General features: G+C 44.3%; 1 protein-coding gene across 1 annotated transcript in view; it reads right to left on the bottom strand.

Annotated features, from left to right (window-relative positions):
* The window catches only part of TMCC1 (transmembrane and coiled-coil domain family 1), a 422,180-nt gene extending 404,041 nt beyond the window's left edge, over window positions 1-18,139 (bottom strand). Inside the window, exon 1 of the mRNA XM_069206307.1 lies at window positions 17,773-18,139. The gene's annotated coding sequence lies outside the window, so the exon portion shown is untranslated. The remainder of the gene's footprint in view (window positions 1-17,772) is intronic.
* Window positions 18,140-18,345: the final 206 nt, after the last annotated feature.

Raw genomic sequence — 18,345 nt, 5'->3', positions numbered from 1 at the left:
CAGGATGGTGTGAAGCCGGAGGACAGTGGCCAACCTGTGGCTGGCGTAGTGCCACACCCCTTCCGAAGCTTCGAAAAGGACGATAGACAGACTACTGATGAGCCGGCGCCGAAAAGCCCAAGGATCTGGCCGTAGCTTGAGAATCCTTGAACCTCTCAAGCGCAGAGTCTGCCTTCTCACCAAAAAGACGAGAGCCATCAAAGGACATGTCCATCAAACTTGACTGGGCATCCCCCGAAAAGCCAGAAGAACGTAGCCAGGCGTGGCGATGGAGGGCCACTGTCAAAGAAATCACCCTACCCAGCGAGTCGGTCGTGTCCAAGCCACACCCTATGGTAAACTTGGCTGCATCTTTCCCATCCTTGACAGCCTGGGTGAGAGTGTCCCGTACGCCCTCCGGGACCTTGGGAAGCACTTGTGCCACCATATCCCATAAAGTATGAGAAAAACAGCCCAATAGGCAAGAGGTGTTTACCGACCTCAATGCCAGGCTGGATGAAGAAAACAACTTCTTTCCAAGTTGGTCCAGCCTCTTGGATTCCCTATCCAGAGGGGCAGAAGGGAAGGCACCACGGGGAGTGGAGGCTTGGACCACCAAGCTCTCCGTAGTGGGGTGCTGGGTGAGGAAACTAGAGTCGTTTTGAGCTGGTCTATGGCGGCAGCCGATTGCCCTATTCACAGGAGCCCCTGTGCTGGGTTTGGACCATGTTCCCAGAAGGACATTTGTAAGGGCTTCATTGAAGGGTAACATCAGCTCTGATGTAGCAAACCCTGGCTGAAGCACCTCTGTCAGGAGATTAGTCCTGACTGGCACCATAAGCAAGTTTAGATCCAAGACCTTAGTTGCCCTACACACCACCATGGCATAAGATGCACCCTCCTCTGTAGCCACAGCAGGAGGCGAGAGCATGCCAGCATCTGGAGAAGTATCCAGTCCACTGCCTTCCCCTAGATCTTCATGCCAGTCCTGTTCATGCTCCAATCCATATTCTAAAGGTTTCTCGGACCCCTCCCACTCCTCTCCTGTGCCTGGCTGTTCTGAATAAGCCTCAGACACTGATCTGGGCCGAATCAGCACCCTCGAAATCGATGTCGTTCCGGATCATTTGGAATGAGGATGGGGCTACCACCACCAGTGGACTCCGGTGGTGGAGGGAGCGTCGAGGTCGGGCCCAGCGCCGGAGGAGGTTGACTGTGAGAAACTGTCATCGGGCCGGATCTGCTATCGGATCCCAGGGTCCCCAACAGCATTGAGGCCGAAGTAGCAACATCGAATCCAATGGGTTCCCTGCTGACCCCGCGGGGCCTGAAGACCCACCGAGGGTACAGCCCGCTCAAAAACAAGGTGCATAGCCTCGTAAAATTCTTCAATTTGAGCGGGGTCGCTCCGATTCACAGAAAGGGTGGGGGAGACATTGAGTCGGCCATGGCAACGGCTCCGCGGAGCCACGCTCGGAATGTCGACATTCCCTAGACGCCTCAACAGCCGACGGGCATGGGGAAGTCGAAGTCCACTTGGACTTCTTTTTGTGCCTCTTACCTGAATGTCCCGAAGAACTCGAATGCCAGGAAGATTACTTGGGGCTCCTGGAGCGGTGCCGCGACCTCCTCCTAGAGCGGGACCGTGATCTCCTCGGAGTTGGGCTAACCGAAGACGTCTGCCGGGCTGCTAGAAGCTTGAGAGATCTCTCTCTCTCTCAAGGCCTTTGGAGCCAAGGCCCGACAGTCGGAACACGTCTTCGAATCGCGGTCCTTCTCAAGGCACCAGAGACACACCTGGTGTGGATCCGTAACCAACATGGTGCGATGACATGCACCACATGGTTTAAATCCAGTCTCTCTCGAAGACATCGCTCAGACAATCGAAAAATCCTCAACCAAAACATCGGGGAAAAAGGTAGCTCTTTCTGGATCTGCGCTTAACCGGCGCAGAAGGAAAAGAACTGACGTATGTGCGCCGGGGTGGTGCCTATATAGAATGCTGCGACGTCACAGACTGCTCCGACGACGCCACGTGGAGTCGGATGATGCACGAGGATCCGAACACCACCACCCGACGGCATGTGCAGGGTACTGCTCAGCAGAAAAATTCTGGATTCGATGCAGACACCAGGGAACTCAAAGGTAAGGAATCTGCAGCTTAAAGTCTCTATCAGATTTTGGCTTACTGTTCTGCATGCAGCAGCTTGCTAAGGAGGTCTTTTTCAATTTTTCACCAAATTTCCTGAGAAAAGGAGAAAAAAATCCTTGAATCTGTGTCAGGGTAAATTTTCTTAAGGTATCTTTACATACTCAATCGGTCACAATTTACTTCTACTGTGTTTTTTTTGTCATGGATAACAGAAAACATTTTGTTCTTATAATAAAATAATAGTTGATGTGTAGGTCTCCCACGGCTGTCCTGGAACTTCTGAAATGCCACAGAAACCGAAATGTGCTTCAGTAGAAAGTGCTTTGGGTAAACAATTCCAAACTGTCAGATGTTGCCAGAAACAGGCTGTCCATCTCTGGGAACTCAAACTCAATTTACATTCAGAAACAAACTGGAAAACTATTATTCTTGTCCTGAAAGATGCTCTATGTGAAGGAATGAGTGCCACATAAATGTAAATAAACTCAAAGCTCAGTAAATGCTGATTTAAATATCAACAGATCATCAAATTACACTAGTCTAATAATTCCTAAAATGAGAAGTACCTTCTGGCAGCAATACGGTTTTAAATGTTTACTGAGAAAAGGACAGCAAAGACAGAAGGGACAGTGTTTTTTTGGGCGCAAGTATAAATTATAAATACTTTATTTCTGTTCTATTTGGTGCATAACACTGAGTCAACAGGGCTGAAAGATTGCACAGCAAATCTTAAGATTTTCTAGGTTTGATATCACCAACAATATATATCATAGCATTGATCTGTAATTGGCAAAAGTCGCTTCAGTTTATAGGTCTTACAGTCAGTTCACAATGTAAGCCCTATTCTCCAGAAACAACAGTAGTTACCTGCTGATGTAATACAAGAAAAACACTAAGGGCCTCATTACACTAAACATTCGCAGTAACGGTCGGATACCAATATTGTAGCACTGTTCCCGTCAGGCTGTCTACTACAGTGTTCCCACCAGTCGGCCCAGTAGGAACACTGTAATAAGCTTGGGTGCATCACCGCCATGACGGTGGTGTCTTCCCCGCGAGTTTGGCGTTCCCGCAGTGGGACCACCAAACTCATAATGAAGCCCTAATTATTTAGTCAGCAGAAGACATTATTTTAATAATAAAAAAAACTAATAATTTAATCAGAATAGTAGCTAATCCCAGTAGTTCACATCACCTAAGTCAGAATGGGTTTGGTTGACATATCTTTGACTCACATGGATATAATTTCTTCAAGACATATTAAATTAATCATGTATTGGCAAGTCTGATATAAGGCTGTTTGCATAACCTGCAGTAACTACCTCTGGTAGTGTGTAAACTGAATAAAAATAATATTTAAAACTGCCAAATGTAATATGCAAAGCCTTGTTAGCTGGTGGAGATAACACTGTTCACCATCACTAAGATGGGAGTGAGACAAGAACATAACACAAACCATTTACAGGTAAATAGCCCCTGGAAAGACAGAGGCACCCAGGTAGCCACGACTAATAAGATTTATACAGCATACCAACACTAATTAGAAATGTCAACAATAAATCCTTCTTAAACTTAAGAAATACAAAGTAGAGTCACAGAGCACATATACAGACAGAAAATGCCTTTACCATTGGAGGTCATGGTAGGTTGCCTTCCAGCCACTGGCCTGAGAAATGTTTGCTCAGCAAAAAACACACCCGAACACAACGTGCAGAAGAAGAGAGGATTCTCTGGGTGCTGCAAGAGAATATTTACTTCTATCATGCCAAGGCACGTGCTTTCTGTACCCTATTTCCTAAATGTATATCTTTGGGAGGAGATGAGGATTTAGTGGTTAAATTGCTCTCTTTAGAACCAGGCAATATGGGTTATAATCCAGAGTCCAGTGTTGACTGAAATATTGAGTGACTGTGGGCAAACACATATGTCCCCGTGCTGCAAAATGTAAATATATGTATCAAACACTGACCAAGCAAATGTACTGTGTGCTTTGTGACTATCAATAATACATGTTCCCAGATATTCTACAGATCACAACCAGACCTCACACACCATACTGATGTACGGACAGCCCCTCATGCTTGACATGCTACTGCTTCAACATAAATGTTCTCTGTAAACTGTGCCTGGCTCCTTATCAAATACTTACAAATAAACTCCAAATGGTGAACAAATATTTAAAGTGCGCTGGTACCAGGATGTGCTTCAAGCTACAATAAACACCCTAAATAAATATTCTTATGGTATGAAGGCAGACCATTTTAATGACTTCCTTGTTATGTTGTTAGAATCATATTTAACCATGTGGGATATTATGGCAAGTAGAATAAGTCCAATATACAATGTTTGACTACTCCAATGAATCTTTCAATATTGCATCAGACTGATCTGACTATTACAGCTTTGAAGTTAGACTGCTCCAATGGCTCAACAGTTTGAAGATTAACTGATCCAAATCCTCTGTGGTACGACATTAGACTGGAACAATGGTGCAACTGGAAAGAAGCTAGATTGGTCCAATGAATCAATGATATGAAGTTAACATAGCCAATATATCCATGACAAAGTTAAGGCTAACACAATGACATAATGCTATTATCTTGGTCACTTATGGCCACTTTGGGATGAATGTATACTGGCCCATGGATGCATCTGTGTGAAGCCAGACTGATTCACTTATTTCCTGGTACATATACACAGTTGCAATTGATCCAGGTATGTAGTTAGATTAGTACAATGTATCCATGCTACAAGGAACAGGTCCAATTTTATCATGGTATAAAATTAGACAAAACATTGACTAAATGAAAGGACTTAGGGGCTCATTATGACTGTGGCAGTGCCACCACGGGACCGCCAAAGCAGTGGGAATGACACTGCTGTCAGCCCATCAGAAAGAGAGAAGACTATCGAGGGTCCCTGGTATAATACGTAGCCCATCCAGGGAAATGCTTGAGTACAACAAAAGAGAATGAGCTACAACTAATGCTCACTGTTGTCTACAATATAAACAACCAGAGAATCAAGATAACATAAATACGAAAAATTATATTTATTACATATGTATGTACAAAAGAACGAGTTACTTACCTTCGGTAACGACTTTTCTGGTGGATACATTAGCTACCTGTGGATTCCTCACCTAATGAATACTCCCATGGCGCCAGCATTCGACGGAAATCTTCTTACTAGTCTCTGCACGTCGACGAGGACGTCACTCTAGCCCACGCGACGCCGTCTGACGTCATACAGGCAATAAGAGGTCCTCGACGACGTGCGGACGTCAGTACCAATCATTTTTTACGTGCATGAGAACAACCAGGCAATGCAATGAAAGAGCAAGGCAACATCCCATTATATTGTAAAAATACACAACATTGCATGAATAACTGTAAATCTTTTATATATATATATATATATATATATATATATATATATATATAACTCTCTCTTTTTAAAATATATACACACATCAAGTATATACACAAAGATATATACATATATATAAATATATTATATACAACATCTATTGCACCCTCAAAGACCAAGAGAAGCGCACTCAAGGATTACTTGGTAAGACCAGAAAGGCAACGGGGAGGCGGGTGGGACCGTGAGGAATCCACAGGTAGCTAATGTATCCACCAGAAAAGTCGTTACCGAAGGTAAGTAACTCGTTCTTCTGATGGATACAACTACCTGTGGATTCCTCACCTAATGAATAGAGTCCCAAAGCAGTACCACGCCCGGCGGTGGGTGCCTAAATGGTCAAACCAAGAAATCCTGCAGCACTGACCGTGCAAAATGGCCGTCTCTCCTAACCTCAGAATCCAAACAGTAATGTTTTGCAAAAGTGTGAAGGGACGACCAAGTTGCGGCCTTGCAGATGTCGACCACAGGAACACCCCTGGCCAAGGCCGAAGTGGCCGACTTAGCTCTGGTGGAATGAGCTCTAATGCCCTCAGGAGGATCCTTCTTTGCCAAAGAGTAACAGATTTTAATGCAAAGAACAACCCACCTGGATAGTGTTCTCTTGTGGACTGCCTTTCCTCTCCTCTTGCCCACGTATCCAATAAACAGCTGATCCTCCAGCCTGAAATCCTTTGTTCTATCAATAAAGAAGCTCAACGCTCTCTTTGGGTCCAGACGGTGCAGTCTTTCTTCCTCTTTGGAAGGATGAGGCGGAGGATAGAACGTGGACAAAGTAATTGCCTGAGCCAAATGAAAGGGTGAAACAACCTTCGGGAGGAAAGCAGCCTTGGTCCTCAACACCACCTTATCCCCATAAAAAGTTGTATAAGGGGGCTTTACTGATAAGGCCTGCAACTCACTCACTCTCCTTGCTGATGTTATAGCTATCAGGAAGACTGTTTTTAAAACCAAATACCTTAAGGGGCAAGAATGCATAGGTTCAAAAGGGGACCCCATAAGAAAAGTCAGGACCAAGGACAAATCCCATTGCGGCATAACGAATGGCTTTGGAGGATATTTATTTAGAAGACCTTTCAGGAATCTGATAACAATAGGGGATTTAAATAAAGATGGTTGGTCTGGAAGACATATGAAGGCTGACAAGGCCGATAAATAACCCTTAATGGTAGCCACTGCACAACCTTTCTGCGCTAGAGACAGAGCAAAAGACAAAACGTCCGATAGATGAGCATGCAAAGGATCAATCTGCCTCTCTCCACACCACGCAACAAATTTAGACCATCTATTAGCGTAGATAGATTTAGTGGAGTGTCGCCTGGCCGCTAATATAACATCCACTACCTCAGGCGGGAGAGAGAAGGAACTCAGGTTGCCCCGTTCAATCTCCAGGCATGTAGGTGCAGACTCTGGAGGTTGGGGTGTAGAACCTGCCCCTGCGACTGCGAGAGGAGGTCTGCCCTGAAAGGGAGACGGAGCGGAGGGCACATTGAGAGTTGGAGAAGGTCGGAGTACCATACCCTCCTTGGCCAATCCGGAGCTATTAGGATGACTAGAGCCCGGTCCTGGCGAATCTTCCTCAATACTCGAGGAATCAAGGGTATGGGAGGAAACGCGTAAAGCAACTGGCCGCACCAGGTTATTTGAAACGCGTCCCCCAACGCTCCCTGCATCGGATACTGGAGGCTGCAGAATAACGGACAATGCGCGTTCTCTCGAGTGGCAAACAGATCTACCCGAGGAAACCCCCACCTCTGGAAGATTAAACGGACTTGATCTGGATGGAGACGCCACTCGTGGTCTGCCGAGAATTGGCGACAGACTGTCCGCACGCACGTTCAAGACTCCGGCCAGATGGTTTGCTATCAAGCAAATCTGATGGTCCTTTGCCCAGGACCATAGTCGAAGAGCTTCTCTGCAGAGAAGGTACGACCCCACTCCTCCCTGCTTGTTTATGTACATAATGGATTATGAATTGAGTCACAACATGTCATTAGTATGAACACTGTTAAGGCTCTAAGAAGAAGAAGTGTACATTTAATTTACATCTTATCATACCTTGGACAATTTGGATTTTCTTTTGCCCATGTTATGTCTTTAATATCTGTTGTCTCTTGTTTTGTGTAACATTGTGTCTTTGTTTATTCATTATTTATAAGTGTTTGTGTCTTTCCTTGTGAATATGTAAATATTTTTATATCTAACTTTGATTATTGCGTGCTCATGTTTTTGTACATACATATGTAATATGTATCATTTTTCGTATTTATGTTATCTTGATTCTCTGGTTGTTTATATTGTAGACAACAGTGAGCATTAGTTGTAGCTCATTCTCTTTTCTTGTACTGCTGTCAGCCCATCCCACCCCTTCGTATTGTAATGTTCCTCCCGGGATTACCGGCGGGATCATTGCATTACGACGTTCCCGCTGGGCTGACCAGCGAGAAAAGTGCTATGGTATTGGTCTCGGCTCCCTTAAGGGAGTTGAGGCCAATACCGTAGCACACTCGGAATGCGCACTGTCTGCAAAGCAGACAGCATGCATTCCAATTGTGCTGGGCAAGGGAGCACCCTGCACTGTGTTTTCGCCGCCCTTTCCATGGTGGGTTCCCCGCCATGGAAAAGCTGGAGTAAACAGGAATCGTTATCAGCATGGTGACTGAGTTCAGCACTGCTATGACTGACCACGAGTCTGACCGCCTTCAGCCTTTCGGGAACAAGGTTCCTAGTGGTGAAGGCGGTCCCCTGGTGGTCTGACTGCCAGGGTCGTAATGTGGTGGTTGGACCGCCTAGAGTGCGGCGGTCTGACTGTCACCGCGAGCCTGCCAGTCCTTAGACTGCCAGACACATAATGAGGCCCTTAGACTGACACAATTATCCCCAATGTTTGGTGGTGCAGGAGCCTACTAACAATGGCATGAAATCAAAATGGACTACTGACTCCACAGGTCCGAAACTTGACAGATCCAATGAACTTTGGCTATGACGTTTGACTAGCAAGATGCCACAATGGAATACAGCTAAGCTGATCCTATAACTCATTTGATGTTAATTTAAACTGTATCAATTATTTTACTGTATGCCAAAGTGGTTTAATAAAATCTACGGTAAAACATAAGATTTGCCAAATGACTAAGTTTGGTGAAAGGCAGGACGGCACCAATAACATCCCTGACATGATGTTAGACTGGTCTTACCATTTGTACGGTGCAGCGATACCATGGTACAAAGTAAAATAAAATGGGTCAAGAACTGCATTATACAAAGATAGATTATCCAAGTACCCCCATGGCACAAAGCTAGCCTTGCCCAAATAATTTTGCAGCAAGACGCTACACTCGCATAATTACTCACAAAGAATGTGTCAGGGACTTCCTTGGCATGGAGGCAACATAACCCCATGACAAGCAAGACTGACAAAATAGGTTTTTGCGGGGTATGGTTTCATATTATTGACTTGTAGTAACCTAATGACTCGCAGGTCTGAAGCTAGTTTGAAAATGGTTAAAATTACATATCTTACTGGCAAAGCTTACTTATCAGATGACTACATTTCAGCTAACGCCGAACACATTTATAAATTTTAAAACATTGTTTATGAACATTTAAGTCCGCACTGTCAGTCTAAAGTGTCTCCCAAACGGCATGGAACACCTAAACTAATCTGGTTAGAACGTGTGTATAACGATTATGTTAAACCCATCAGAATAGGGGGGAAATGTACCTTCCCACAAGCGAGTAAATAGCAGCTCTCCATGGTACTACTGACTATCAACCAGGAAGGATGTAATTTAGCAAGACCAACGAGAAGGTGTCCGAATAAGTAAAACTAGCTAGCTATTCACCTTTGCTGTGAGCTTCTACAAAGCACTCAATTTGTTATTAACTAATAAGTAATAAACTGATTCTGCCTATCAAACGTTCTCATTTCGAAGATAATGACAAACAGCAGCGATGCCCTGTGGCTAGGTTTCAGCTATATAAGTAACATACATACATCGCTCAGGGCAGAGTACCGCCTTTAACGTCAGTTAACATTGCTCTGTCATCTCATGGAGCTCTCTAGCAACTCATCAACTGTAAATTACAAAAAGCAAACACATTTGGGTAATCTCACACCTTTGGGCTTTCCCCAGATCTCAGCCTACCGACTGTACGCATATGGGTCGATTCCACTGCTGCTTTATTGCGCTTAAACTCTGCCTTAGTTCAAGGTGTGATGGCACTTTCTCTAAAGAAAGGAGGTTATTTTCTCATTTAACTAATATATTGGTTCGAGTTAGCAAGCAAGTTCAAACAATGTTCAACAAGATACTATCAACTTGCTAAATAAGAAAGGTGCTGAAACATCCCTGTTGAAACTGGCATTTTGGGGAAACATCAGTCAATAAATACGCAAGTTAGCTTCATCTTAGAAAGACTCTAAAACAATTCATCATAAACTGGATGTATTTATAGCATGCATCTACTATATATGTGTGGTGACTGTTCATGATCTACCAACGATTTAAATCTTCGTGGTCACCTTTGGTTAGAATATTTCCCACCAAAAAAAACGATTCAAGCAGCACAAACGAGAAAATGTACATTTAGCTGGAAAGACCTAATCCACTTTTATTAGAAGTCCCCAACTGAATTTTGTGTCAATCACCACACTCTTAGACTTCAACTATTGCAAGTGATGGTCATTCAGATACCAAAATTCATCCTTCAATTTTGTCACCCACACATCTAGTGCACATTACAATAGACATCGACATTAGCTGATAATGGATATCTTCAAACTAGAATGTGTCTGAAAGTTGACATGCTTGTAATATATCCGTTTTTTGCACACAATGACGTCTTTAAGGTGAAACTTCCTTTGGATTTGGATATTATTCCGCACTTCTACATCAAATGAATGAATGTAAAAAGTAGGTGTTCCTCTACTAAGAGTAACATACTCACCACATTTGTTAATGACTATGAACAAGGCCTAAAATAGTAGTAACAGCAAATGACAGTGTAAAAATACAGTTAAAGCATTGTAAAGGAGCAACATTGAAAATAAATGGCAAAGTGAAATACACTATAGTGAAGCACATAGGAAAGTTGACAACAGAACAATATTGCGAACAGATGTATTTAACCGTACGTAGTACATGTTCGTTAAAAATATGAATGAAACGTACTTAAGGGATGTAAGATGAATGGTGAAAATATTGTAATACCCCACCATAAGGAGGCGAGAGAGGTCTGTGAAATCCTTTTTCGGCAATAGTAACAGAAGAAGATAAGAGACACTAAGCATTTACACTTTTAGAGAGACTGGAAATTGAAAACTTTCCAGTTTTTTTAAAGGTATGAAAAGATGTGATGGTCCTGAGAGTATGAGGGGGGTTGTTTCAAACCTTGGGCACACTACCAGGCAAGAACTGTGCTAAAGTGTGTTTTTCTTTTTTTGGTTTATTAACTATTTGATTTTCAAACCAGTCAACATAATGGCTTAGTGCACCGAGACCAATGCATTATAATGAAGCTCAATGTTTATCACAAACTATAAATCATGAAAATGCCCCCCAAAAATACTGAAAATATACAAAACTATTACTAAGACTCTTATGACTCTAGGATAAGGTTGGTAGCTCTAGCAACTACAGTTAATACAAACCAACCACAAAATAGGGCCCCCTTATGTAGTCCACGTTTCAAAATGGTCGTAAAAATTAGGCATATCATCCCAGAAGTGTCTCCCCTAATTCAATAAGGAAAGTGCAACATATGTTTTGCTGAGACTATATGGTGCCAAAGACTTCTAACAAGGAACAAATCAACACAAAAATGAAGGATTTGGATAACCTGGCTTATGGACAAGAGATGAGGGTGGCGAGATGGTGGGATGGGTGGTGGGCCTGAAAATTTAGTGAGGATTCCCAAGGCCAGAACCTAAAGTAGGGCAATGACGGCGAAAAAATAGGGTTGATAATATTGAAGGCCTGGAAAAACCAAAACAGTCTGCGCTCATTACAAGTAAACTTCTGTGAAACTTTAAGGTATCCTCTTCAGTATCCTTCTCTCAGAACAAATACTCTGCATGAAAACATTACTAAGCATGTGCAGGTAACTTGATGGAAATCAAACTGGGACTCAAATCTGCAATGCCAACTAGGTTTCTTCTCAATCAAGTTGAGAGATCAGTAACATACTCATGTAGTCTCTTTTTTCAGGGCCATCTAGATACTCTTCTTGCACTGTTGGTCCTCTCTGGATCCAAGGTTATGGGAATATCATGTTCTCTTGTTCACAATTTAGTACGCGGACTGTGCAATAGCGCTGTCTCAATGTGCTCCTCAGGAAATTGCAAACCCTCTGTATACTTCTTTGCTGCAGTCACATACTCCAAAGTCGGTGTGTCCTCAGTTGTGCTTAGGAATTTGTTGAGTTACCACAAATGCCCTCCATTTGTGTTTTCTGTCTAGAGCACCAAAGATGCCTCACACAGTATACGAACTCTTGTGTCGCCTCACCTCCACTTTGCAAGCTTCTCACCTCTCCCTGTGCAGTTTGAAACTCCAGGGGTTGCCTGAAAACCATTAAACTTGTCACTTTTGTGGTCAGCCAGGAGATACTCCCCTCTGTCCTGCACAACAACAACTACGTGGATTCTGTCTGGGGATATTCTCATTCTTCCTGCAATGCTATCTATCTACTGATATCCACTGCACCTTTTTCAGAGTTTAGCCCTAGCAATCCACTCACACAAGCTTTTCTTTCACAGAGCCACCATCACTCTCCGCTCCTTCAATCCTATAATCGTCCTTCTATTATTGTGTGGCCCCATGTCTCAACAGCCTTGTGCCCAAGTCTCTAAATCCATTCCGTACTCTACTTTTGTGCTTGACTCACCAGACATTTGGCGAGTGACCAGGGCTGACCAGCATTTTAAAGGAGGGCATTGCCTCAGACGTTGAGATAATCTGGGAGGGCCCATTAATCATCCATCCCCACTGTGGTCTAATGATAAATCTGTCCATCTCTGTCTCACCATCATTCTTCTAGCTGAGGTTTGGCTATATTACAGATAATTATTTTGAGCGGTACAGTGAGGAGAAGGGCATTTGCTTCTACTGCATTAGCTTCAGCTTCTGTCAGCCATATCTAAGGAGAAGACTCAGTCCATCACGGCGACCACTTGCTAGACCCACCACTGTGCCTGGCCAGGTTGGAGGTTTATTCTTTTGTGGATTTGTCACCACTCTACATTTTCATCAGTTGGAACCCAAAAACTGCATTCACCACCTTGGCCACGCCACTAGATACATTGCTTCCTAAAGGCAAAACGCTCAAAATAAAGAGTCTTAGAGCTTAGTAGAATATGAATTCCTCCAGTGATAGTCAAATTAAAAGACAATTAGGAAATACTTAACTTGAAGGCTTTGCACGGTACATAGGTCGTTTTGTATGTTCTTCTAACTTCAATCAGAAGATACTGGCGAATGAGGACAGAAATAATGTGATTGAGGCATTTGTCCAGCTGACTGGCCTTCAAACGACACCTGAGGCCATCTCTAAAGGGTGCAGGATTGTGTTGGCTAGCATGAAGTGACACCGTATTTCAGTCTGGCTAAGACAAAAGGACAGTACTAAAATAGCACCAGGAGGAGGAAAACAAATGTAATCAGATTCTGGAATACGGTCCAGTTGTTATAGGGCATTGTTTGCAAAGTTACTTATTTGAGCACGGAAACAAATTTTCCGATGATATTGGGCACTCAATAATTGCTTGCACTGAAGAACGTTCAGAGAGTCTAACAAAGGGTTGACAGAAACGTGACGTAGGAGAAGCCAGGGGGAACAAATAAGCAGAAATTTAATTTTAGATACACTGAAATTAAGATAGGGGTGGATCATCCATAATTACAGGGTCTCTGGTCAAGGGTATGCGCTAAAACAATTATATTATGCAAAGCTAAAACTAATAAATACAACAGTGAGGTCAGCAAAGCAAAGGGAAGAAATTCCCCATTAGCTGAGCAATCACCCAAAAGCTTACATGTGTGCTTTAAGGAAAGTTGGTGCAAAGACTAGGCCAGAGGTATCCCCTGTAGGAATGGGGGAAGTCTAGCACAACAGCAAGATTTTTTTTTTTACTTCATTTTACTAGATTATGATGCAAACCCACTGATTACAGTTCCATTCATCAACCGTACATTCTTTTAAGTTCACAATTATAGTGAGTGGTTCATTCTGAAGGACACCGAAAGCAAGAAGAATAAATATGCATGAGTTTCCAGAGTTGAGCTTGTGCAGAGCTTCGTCAACTACTTGCACTTTAGTAATCTCTGTACTGTAATCTGATCTAAATCCATTACTTTCAAGCATTCAATTTTTAAGTTCATTTGCTTCATGACACTCCAGTGCTTTTAGATGAGAAAGGCAAGGTCTTTGCATTATTTATCCATACCACTGCATTAAGTATTACTCTCTTTCTTCATCTAAAACCTCCAATAACAGTATTGATGTTCTGTTTAGTTGAAATGGTAAGAAAATAGATTGTGCGTATTAGAGGACATGATGGGTGTCATCAATGGCACATTAAATTATAAATAATTCCCTCTCAACAATGGAAGTCCCCAATAGGCCTCAATGCACCCTGCTAATTTTCAATTTTCAATATGCACAACACAAGAAAACGTAGAAACATTGAACCACTTCATGGAATAAGAACACTCGTGCAGCCAAGTAAGTAACCCTAGTTGAATGAGGTACTAAGCATCACCACACACCAAACGGCCTTGGGATACCATCTAATGACAACAAGATGAAGGGTTACAAAGCTCTCAACAAAGGGGGAGAGAGGAGCAAATAAGAGCCTCTACTACTAACAATAAGAAGGGCAACTCATCTTAATAAGATGGCTACGTCTTCCATACAGTATTAAGCACCTATGGAAGACACACAAAAAAACAACAAAAAAACTGGAGGATCTTTAGCACAAGTTTTTTATATATATATATTTTTTTATGAGAGACGAAGCACCCTATTAACATCTGCACTAACCTTATCAGACTTCTGCCTGCAAGAGAAATCTCAGAACTGCTTTGTAAGTGACCCCTAGACAAGAGAACTCACTGCAAAGTTGATGGCGGGTCTCTGACTGCTTTTTTAGGCATATGGCGGGGGTACTCCATTTTTATCTGATATGGAGAAATGTACTCATGCGAGCTTCCAAGACCTTAAACTGAGAGGCTCCCAGGAAGTGGGGGACCTGTATCAAGAGGATTATTTTTCTCACATTTGAAGAGGCCAGACTTTAATTTCAGATGGAACTGAGCCAATCCCTAACATTTGCTAAGTTGTACTGCTACGATGCACAAGTGTTGACTTAGGTTTCCACAGGGTGACCCCTCCAGAATCAAACACCCTTAATGCTATAGCGGGGTCCCAGGGTGGAGGTAGGTGTGTATCTTTGCTTTTGCTTTATAAGGCAATGCTGCAAGACAGAACACATACCCCTTTACCAATGCACGCTAAATGGGCATTTCACACTGGAGACCTGCTCACTGACTTGGGTATGGGTTTCTAGCAATGCCAGGTTTCACCTTCTGCAATCTAACCTTCTCCAGTGAGCCTCTAGCCTACTTAGTCCCACACATCTTCAGTAAAATCTATCCGATTCAAACAAGGGTATGGGAGGGGGGGCTAGTACCTCAGATGTTTGCAGACTGCAGAGTACCTTCATCATATGATCTGGTCATGTCTGATCCTTGGGAACTACTGGGATGCAGTGACTCAGTTCTAGTCTGTGATACCATCATTGAAGGTCGACTGTTCCTTAATACAATGTATATTGGGCCTGAACTCAAAAAAAGGAAAAACTACATTTCAGTGCACATCCCGGGGGATGCTGTTAACAAAACATAGCATAACAGACAACACTGGACCCAACCAGAAGGTCATGGCATAAATTTAAGATACAAAGATGCCCGGGGAATGGTGCTGGCTGAAGAAATAAGACTAAAAAAAGGTGCACATGGATAAAAGGACTGCAGAGGACATTGAAATTGGCATACAATGGCTGATACTCTTAGGGACCGAATATGATCACCTGTTGCGTTCTCCTGGAGTGGTGTACATCCTTTGGGGAGAACCTATGACTCAGCCTCTTGTATAGGAGGATTTGAGATTATATCTGTAAATGTGGATGCAGTTGATACGATCGGTAGTACTGCTAGTCTGATGTTTTGCATTGGCCCTCTGTGCATGTGCGATGTCATTTCTGTTTCGTTGCCTGTTTCAACTTGAAACTGAATAAATAAAAAAAATTAAAAAAAAATCACTGCAAAGCCATACATACTACTGGCACTAAAATGTAAAACAAAAATCTGAACGGAAGGAGCAGTCCAATTGTTAAATAAGCAAGGCTTTTCAAGTTTCCTAGGGCACCCTACCACGTTTTGAGGACATTTAGCCTAAATTTCAAGTTTGAGGCAGAGCGGTATTGTGGTGCATCCTGTTGACGCACTGTAAAACAATCATTACAATATGTACAGTTGACGGAAAAAGGGAGGCCGATCTAGAGAAACACTAGGATAAACATAAGGTACAAATGATCAATCAAGCCGCAAGTTTCAATAGAGAAAGGATATTGCAAGACGGGATCACCAACAAAAAAAAAATACAAAAAAAATATAAAGGAAAAAACACGACTACATGCTATTGTATTTTCTTCACAGAATGAGTGGTGGAGGATAGAAACAACATGTTGGGGTTAGCGGCAATGAAAAATATAGAGGCTACAAGATTTAGAAGGTCCTGGGCGGTCATGTAAAAGCGAATGAGTAGGGTCTGTTGATCACTTAACCTGGACAATGGCACGTAGATAAGGAAATTTCAGCCATTATGTGAAAACGATGCCTCTATTGCCGTGTTTAATCGAAGCAATACAGCATGACCAACAAACTGCTGTGATAATCTTTACCAGTGTGGGGTTATGTTTGAATTTCTTTTCCAGAGCCAGAAGATGGTTAGAATTAAAACGAAGTTCGGTCTATCTACAAAACACCAGTACACTAGAAACATTCGCCGCTGCCTTTTTATACTGCAAAAGGAAACAGTCTGATAAACAAATGTAACCATTTAATAATAAAACAGGCCACTGTTCAGCTAAGTGGAAATGCCGATAAACCAACTAGCTGCAGTACTCACTAAATACAGGCAGACTGTATCTACCCAGTTGAAAAGAGCTATGGTTTTAGGAGTGTGTGGGGGGGGGGGGGGGGGTTGATTTTTCAAGTTTGCCAAGATTTGTGAGCATTTGCCATTAACAAAAAAAGAGAACGGGCCTGGCAGCCCCGACTAAATGAGGGCTGGCAATGGTTCAAGGAAAAATCCTTCATCTTTGTGACACAGATGACAGCTCTTCGCTATGAATCTTCCTAATGGCCTGATGCAATCCAGGGTACGGCGCGGCACCACTTTTCACAGCAGACAGGCGCATTTCACAAAATGGCAATATTCACTTTAAAGTCAAACGCACCCACTCGCCGGCGGCCTCCCTTCCACCTTTTCAGCGCAAAGCTAAGGAAAGGGGGCCGTGCACCTGCAGCTGGGCGCGAGTCACCAGCCACAGGCTGCCAGCTCGGACGCAAAAAGGACAGGGAGTGTGTACGAGGCACCGACTGCTTGCGGAGCGATGCAAACAATCCCTGCAGCCCAGCCGTCCTCTCCCCGTGCCCTGGCCTCTCATCTGTCACGGGCTGGCCTCGGGGTGCATAGGCTGCGGTGATGAGACAAGCAGGAGCCGCGCTTCTGGATGCATCCCTGCAGCAGGAGGGGACAGGCGTCCGGGGGTAGCCGGGGCGCAGGCAGTTTTTGGCCTCCTGTTCAGGCTCTGATCGTTAAAAGACGCGGACGCCCCTGTTTTGGAGTGGGTCGGGCATGCCTATTCCTGTTAAAATGCCGCGCGTGCACCCGTTTCCACCCGTCCCTCTCGTGCCATCGCGGCGCAGACGTGAGAACTGCTCTAAAGACAAGCCCAGGGGGACCTCGAGAATACAGGCAGGAGGGGGTCGCCCACTGCGGGGGTCTTACGGCATTGAGAAGACCGTTCACCCGCGCGTGAGACCGGTCTGGCACCGGAGGGGGGGGGGAATAACCCACAGCCGGAGTGCGGGCCGACGAGGGCAGCAGGTTCCCCCTTATTGAGAGAGGCTTCTCTACCCGGCACTTACCGGCTGCGCACCCCAGCCTTCTGTCCGCTGGCAGGTTCCCACCCGACTCTTCACTGGAGGTCTCCGCCTGCGCTGCCTCTCAGCGAGCCGGCGTCCGGGCCCGAGGCGGCTGGGAGGCACCAGTGCTCCATGTCAAGGCGCCTTCCGCCGCCGAGAGCCACCCGGTCTGTACAACGCGTCACCAGCAGCACCTCCCGCGTGCCCCTCCCCTTTGGCACTCCCTTAAGAGCAACAGCGGCAGGGCCCGCGTACCGCCGCTTACGAGTGTCGCTTGTGTCCGTGCGCGCGGCGGCAGAGCTCTGGCCCTCACAACAGTCGCCTCGGCAAGGATTGTGCGTGTGACGTGCTGCGGCGTCAAGAGCCTTGCGTCGCCTCCCCCCCGGGGCAGCGAGTGTCGGTCGGCACTTGCTGTACCTAAAAGTTATCCCTCTTAGTCTTCGTTGTATTAGGCGTCCCTAGCACGCTGTGTTATCTCATACTGTTCACGTTGTGGTTTCGGTGATATTTTCTTTTTATCTCGGTTGCTTTCCCTCGTATCTCTTTTCTGCGTGCTTCCTTACGCGCTAAATTCTA

The sequence above is a fragment of the Pleurodeles waltl genome, chromosome 9 (genome assembly GCF_031143425.1).
Source record: "Pleurodeles waltl isolate 20211129_DDA chromosome 9, aPleWal1.hap1.20221129, whole genome shotgun sequence".
In the NCBI taxonomy this organism is placed as follows: domain Eukaryota; kingdom Metazoa; phylum Chordata; class Amphibia; order Caudata; family Salamandridae; genus Pleurodeles; species Pleurodeles waltl.
The sequence above is the reverse complement of the archived record's forward strand: the minus strand, read 5'-3'. Positions and strand labels throughout refer to the sequence as shown.